Genomic DNA, 6,815 nt, shown 5'->3' with positions numbered 1-6,815 from the left:
GATTCTGCGTGTTGACTGAACAATGCGTATCATCAGTCGTCAGACAGGTGGCTTACGCAGCTGTATTCAGCTGGGAATTCGCCCCACGTCTCTCTCTATGTGGGCCTCACCCTCCAGGGCCTCATGACGGGACCCATCTTTCTCCAGCAGGAGAATTCCACTTCCGTCTCACCAGAGGCTGGGTTCCAAGAGAGCAAACACAGAAGGTGCTGGGCTCAAGGGCCAGCCTGCACCTGTGTCATTCTGCTACATTCCATCGGTAAGAGGAGGTCACGATGCCAGCCCAGATTGAGGGAGAGGAAAATAAGCCACACTGCTGATGGGAGGAGTGATGTCCGCCTCCGGGGAGGGGCTCGGGGTGGTATTTTTGGATTCCATCCACCATGGCCACATTTACCGGTCCTCTGGAAATAAGGTGGGGCCATTCGGCCAGTTGTGGGCAGTGAGTTCTGAGCAAAAGGTTTCAGCTCCAGGCCGAGGCAAAGAAAGGCCTGCACCAGCCTCCAGATGTGTCATCCCTTCTGCAGCCACGATAGCCTCATGGGAGACAGTCACCACGCACTCATCCAGACCCGCTGCCTGCTTTGCCTCGGCAGATGATATACCTCTGTTCTGTTAAGCCCCTGGGGTTTGGAAATTGTTTGTGAGGACGGTGTAATTGAGCCCATCCTTATTCAAATACATGGCTTACGTCCTTACCTTGCCCCTAAAGCCTATACGGATGCTGTCTCTGCAGCTCTGACTTTGGGCTCCCTGTTGAACTTGCCCCTTCCTGCTGTTGCTTCTGACTTCTCTGGAGAAAGCTTTTGCCTAATGCAGCTTGACCCTGGCGCCTTACGTCCCTAGTTGTTGGTGTACCTGACAGATTGGACTTGGACTCCGGCCCCTCCCCCCTCCATCATTGGGTTCACGGAGAACAGAGGGAGGGACAGCCAGGTGACCGACATCCTTGCGGTGTGAATTTAGACTTGACCGAGTAGGCAAAGGGGAGCTGCCAACGTTTTTAATGTGGAGAATGATTTGGGGGGGCGGGGAACGGCATCCCCAAAACAGTTTGTTGATGAGAGCAGGGTACGTGGCAGAGAGGGGAAGTTGAAGAGGGCGGTCAGTTAGGGAAATGGTGGTGTAACTAGCTGTTAAGGCCAAAGGTGGTAATAATTAAATTGGTATAAAGCTTTATAGCTTTAACTTACATCATTCCTTGTAATTTTTTTTGTTATTTAAATTAACTTTATTGAGGTAAAATTACGTAATATAAAATGTGCTGTTTGTCTTTATAGTAAAGTGAGTTTTGACAAACGTGTGCATCATGCAACCACCATGACAATTAAGATACAGAATATTTTTTTAACTCTGAAAGTTATCTTGGGCCCCTTGCCAGTCTATTCGGATCCCATATTCCTGGCCTCAAACAGTCACTGATCTGTTTTCTGTCACTGAAGTTTAGATTTGTATTTATAAATGGAAAGCATACAGTACAGCAATACTATTTTGTATTTGGCTGCTTTTATCCAGCACCGTATTTTTGAGATTTATCCATGTTGTTACATTTACTATGAATATGTTCCTTTTACTACAGAGTACATGTCTACTGAATGGATATACCACAATTTATCCATTTACCTTGGTTTTTTTGTTTGTTTTTATTGTTGTTTCTTTAGAGAGAGAGAAAGCAAGTTAACTGGGGAGAGGGGCAGAGGGAAAGAGAAAGAATATATATATTTTTAAATTTAACTTTTTATTTTTTAAAATTTACATCCAAATTAGTTAGCATGTAGTGCAACAATGATTTCAGGAGGAGATTCCTTAGTGCCCTTACCCGTTTAGCCCATCCCCCCTTCCACAACCCCTCCCATAATCCTCAGTTTGTTCTCCAGATTTATGAGTCTCTTCTGTTTTGTCCCCCTTCCTGTTTTTATATTATTTTTGTTTCCCTTCCCTTATGTTTGTCTGTTTTGTCTCTTAAAGTCCTCATATGAGTGAAGTCATATGATTTTTGTCTTTCTCTGACTAATTTCACTTAGCATAATACCCTCCAGTTCCATCCACGTCGTTGCAAATGGCAAGATTTCATTCTTTTTGATTGTCGAGTAATACTCCATTGTGTGTGTGTGTGTGTGTGTGTGTGTGTGTGTGTGTATATATATATGTATGTATATATATGTATATACCACATAAGATGTATATACCACATCTTATTTATCCATTCACCCATCGATGGACATTTGGTCTCTTTCCATACTTTGGCTATTGTCGAGAGTGCTGCTATAAACATGGGGGTGCATGTGTCCCTTCGAAACAGCACACCTGTATCCCTTAGATGAATGCCTAGTAGTGCAATTGCTGGGTCGTAGGGCAGTTCTGTTTTTAGTTTTTTGAGGAACCTCCATACCGTTCTCCAGAGTGGCTGCACCAGTTTACATTTCCACTCTTATAAATCTTCATAATCCTGTAAGATAAGTCCTGTCCTCGCTTTGCAGCTGGAAATCCACGGCTTGGAGAGGCTGGTGATTTGCAGTTACTAAGAGGCAAAGCACGTACTTTGATGACTTTCATTGATTCATTCATGTAGTTTTATTTGATTTAATTCAAAAATCGTTTTTTGTTTTTTGTTTTTGTTTTTGTTTTTTTTTTAATCTGGCCGGGTCAGTGCTTCCAAACCTTTGCATCCTGGCCCTCAACAGAAAAGGATAACATGTGCCTGGCATCCCTGGGGGAGGTGCTTCTTGGTGGAGCCCACAGGGCGCGCCCTCTGGTGGCGAAGGTTACAACTGCAGTCTTCTGCCGAGATCATCATGACTGAATTTAGGGAGTATACGGAGGGAACCATACAAATAATAATCCCATATAACTTTGCCGTAAACACTTAAGTGGTTGTGGAAACATGGCTTTGGTTTTTGCATCGCTATAAAAAATTTCTAACCATCAGCAGGACGGGGGTGGGAGGGAGAAGAGAGAAGACAGTCGAGCCGGTGACCTTACGCGTGTCGTTTTTTCTTTAGACAAGGACCAGATTCGGCTTTCTGCTGTTCCCCTCTGTGGCCACCAGAGGGAGCAGAGCGGGCCGCAGTTCCTCCCGCGCACCCCTGGGGCGCAGTGTCGTGCCGTGCGGTGGGGGGGGGGGGGGGGGGGGGGGGGGGCGGGGGGGCGGGAGCGGAGCTGGGCTCGATGCGGAGGCTCAGATGACGAGAAGCTGCGCTTTGCAGCCCTCTTGTGTGATGTGGGTTGCTGGCTTCTCCTGGGGTCCGGCCTGCAGCGGTCCTCTGTGCCGTGTGCCCGCGAAGGGGGGTGGGGGGGTGGGATGGAAAGGACGGTGTGCCCTCTCAGCTACTCCTGCTGGCCTCGGGGTCTCCAGAGGGAGCTGGGCGGTCACTGCTGTGTCCAGGGAACATCTTCCAGCCCTCTGGTCCCTACCCTCACAATTCCATCCCTCACCGGCAGCAAATGAGTTTTCACTTCTAGTTAGCTGAGCAGAAGAATCCGGGCATTGAGCCTGTGACAGTGGGTTGGACAGGCCTGACAAAAGGGGGGAAACCTCTTATCCTAATCTGGAAGACCTGCCTAAACCCTGTTTGAGAGGGGACATTTTTTCTTCCACTTCCAGCAGCCAAGTTCAGTCCCTTCTATTAAGTCAGCAATTGAAGAATTTCCCAGTGTTACTGTTGGTTTAAACTTTTTTAAAAAATTTATTAAAAGCATTTTTAAAATGTTTATTTTTGAGAGAGAGAGAGAGAGAGAGAGAGACGGAGTGTGAGCAGGGGAGCGGGCAGAGAGAGGGAGACACAGAATCCAAAGAGGGTTCCAAGCTCTGAGCTGTCAGCACAGAGCCAGACATGGGGCTCGAACTCACGAATCGGGAGATCATGACCTGAGCGGAAGTTGGACGCAACACTCTATCAAAAGCGATGATTTACTCCTTTGTTGTTGTTTTTTTTAAATTGTATTTTAGAGAAAGAGAGAGCACAAGCAGGGGAGAAGGGCAAAGGGAGAGAGAGAGAGACGATCCGAAGCAGGCTTCATGCTCAGCACAGGGCCTGATGCGGGGCTCGATCCCATGACCCTGAGATCACAACATGGGCTGAAATCAAGAGTCAGACACTCAACGGACTGAGCCACCTGGGCTCCCTGATCTATTCCTTCTTTTACGTTCTTACCAACCCTACCCCACCTCCCCACAATTTCCAGCTTGTCACCACGCACAACCCAGCCTCCAACTCCGCCATGCTCCTGCATTTAGGCTGTTGCATGGCGGAGAAGACTGGGTGGCTGCCATGGGTACCTCCTAACCCCTCCCTCACCCCCCCGCTCCTCTCCACTGCCCGTGCCTTGACATTCCTTGCCGGTTCTCCTGTTACTCTCCTACCTTCTCTCCCCGATTCCTGTCTTCCAGTGCACACAGAAGTTCAGTGAACAGAGGAGTTGACCTAAAATGTATAAAAGGCCCAAAGTGGGGAGGAGAAAGGCGGAGAGGGCCAGCGCGACGCATTCCGGCAATCCCGCCGACCGACAGCAATGGAGTCACTGTTCCTTTTGGACGTGTGAGCAATCCAGCTGCAAAATCCCACCCCGACAGCCTGTTTCCAGAACCGTTTCTGGTGCTGTCTGCAAAGGAAAGTCTGTGGCAAAAGTTCTCTAAGAGATGCGGAGGCAGAGACCCGAGAAGTGTGTGCCCCGCGTCCCGTGGAGCATTCTCCAGCCTGGAAGAGAGTGGCTGGAGAGTGGTTGCAGCATGACGAACAGGGACAGCTGTGGGCAGAGAGAGGAAGGGGTGTGACAGAGGGAAAGGTGAGGAGGTAAAGAAAGTGGAGAGCAAAAGAGGAAGGGAAAGGAAAGAGGGGAGTGGCAAAGTTGAGGTGCTGAGCAGAAGGGTCATGGGGGAAGGAGAGAAAGATGGAGAAGTGACTGAAGAAAAGGGGGGGCATTCGTATGTCCCCAAAACGCGCCGTCCCACTGAGCTCTGTTCACACTGCAGACTCACGAGCAAGAGGCGACGATTGTCTTCAGCCGCTAAGTCTCGGAGTGCTTTGTTATGCACCAATAGGTAACCGAGACACAGCTCGTGTGGTGTGGAGTTTGGACTTGGTGCGAGATGCTCTTGCAGATGCTGAGAATGCTTTCCTGGGATTGTGGAGGCGGTTAGTGTCTTAGAAGGATCTCTGTTGGCAGCCGTGTGGACAAGGGATGGAGGTGGGCCAATTCTGGACACCCAAGAGGATTGGAAGTGGTCAGGAGGCCATTTCAGACAAGGGGGCCACAGGAGGGCCTTGTTATAGGTCACCAACATCAATCCCAGGTCCAGATGATTGGTTCGAGGCGATCATGGAAGTCCCACCGTCCTGGCCAGAGTCTGGTTCAGGAGTGGGCTTTTTTTTTTTTTTTTTAAAGTAAGCTTTATGCCCAACATGGGTTTTGAACTCATGACCCCGAGGTCAAGAGTCGCATGCTGTACCGACTGAGCCAGCCAGGCGCCCAAGGAGCGGGCATCTGACCCATCTCTGGCTAATGAGACATGAGGAGAAGTGTGCTGTGGCCTCTGGGAAAAGCATCCCCTCTCCTAAAAGGAGCCGCAGGAAGAGAGGAGCTCTCTTCCCTCTGGACGTTCTTTTGGTGCATAGATTATGAGTTGAATTGTGTTCCCCCAAATTTGTACGTCAGACCCTCAACCCTTGTGCCTCAGAATGTGACTGTATTTGAGGACGGGGTCAGCAAAGATGTGATTAGGTTAAAATAAGGCCATTTGAGTGGGCCCTAGTCGAATCTCAGTGGTCTCCATTCATTCATTCATTCATTCATTCATTCATTTATTTTTAAGGGTTTATGTATGTCCTTGTTTTTGAGAGAGACAGAGACAGTGTGAGCAGGGGTGGGGCAGAGAGAGAGGGAGAGAGAGAATCCCAAGCAGACTCCATGCTGTCCACACAGAGCCTGATGTGGGGTTCGAACTCACGAAACTGAGATCATGGCCTGAGCTGAAACCAAGAGTCAGACGTTGTAATTGGCTGAGCCACCCGGGGGCCCCTCACTGGTGTCCTCATAAGAAGACAAAGTTTGGATACACAGAGGCACTTGGGACGTGTGCACGGAGGAAAGACCGTGTGAGGCCCCAGCGAGGAGGCTGCTGTCCGTCCGCAAGCCAAGGAGAGAGGCCTCAGGAGAGAGCACACGTGCCCAACACCCTGATTTTGGACTGGCCGCCTGCAGAACTGTGCGAAAATACATTTCTGTTGTTGAAGTCCCCAGTCTGGGTATTTTGTTAGGGCAGGCCCTGGCAAGCTGATACGCAGGCCATGCTCAGAACTCGGCCGACGTCTTACGCAGCTGGCGAAGCCAGCACAGGGGGAACGAAGGGGTCCTCGAAGGCACGGCCGCGCTGATGAGTAGATCAAGCCTGAGCTGCCGTGTCTCGTGCCATCTCATGAGGCAGTTTCTTCACTTTTTGTTTAAGCCACTTCGAGACGGGATCTCTGTTGGTCACAGCTGAAAACACCCTCGCCGATCTAGACCTGAGCCAAATAAACATCGGCACAGTGGGATTTGGGGGAGGTGGTGGGGGGAACAGATTGAAGAGGGGGTAGGAGGTGAGATCGATGGCACACAGTCGTGGGTGGCGGCTGGGTGGCGGTGGTCAGAGGGGTGACGTCCCTAAGATTAGGTCTGCTGTCCTCCCAGACTCTTAGGTGCAGTCAAATAAGTCATTCCACAATTTATATACCACTAAAGAGGAAATGCGGAATGATATTAAAAACGTCAAAACGTGAACACATGTGTCTTAAATCAATAAAAATACAAAAGAAACGTAAATTTTCTTTGGAGCT

This window comes from Panthera pardus, unplaced genomic scaffold, assembly GCF_024362965.1.
Source record: "Panthera pardus isolate Hobbes unplaced genomic scaffold, ASM2436296v1 HiC_scaffold_21, whole genome shotgun sequence".
Taxonomy (NCBI): domain Eukaryota; kingdom Metazoa; phylum Chordata; class Mammalia; order Carnivora; family Felidae; genus Panthera; species Panthera pardus.
This window is presented reverse-complemented; position numbering follows the sequence as displayed.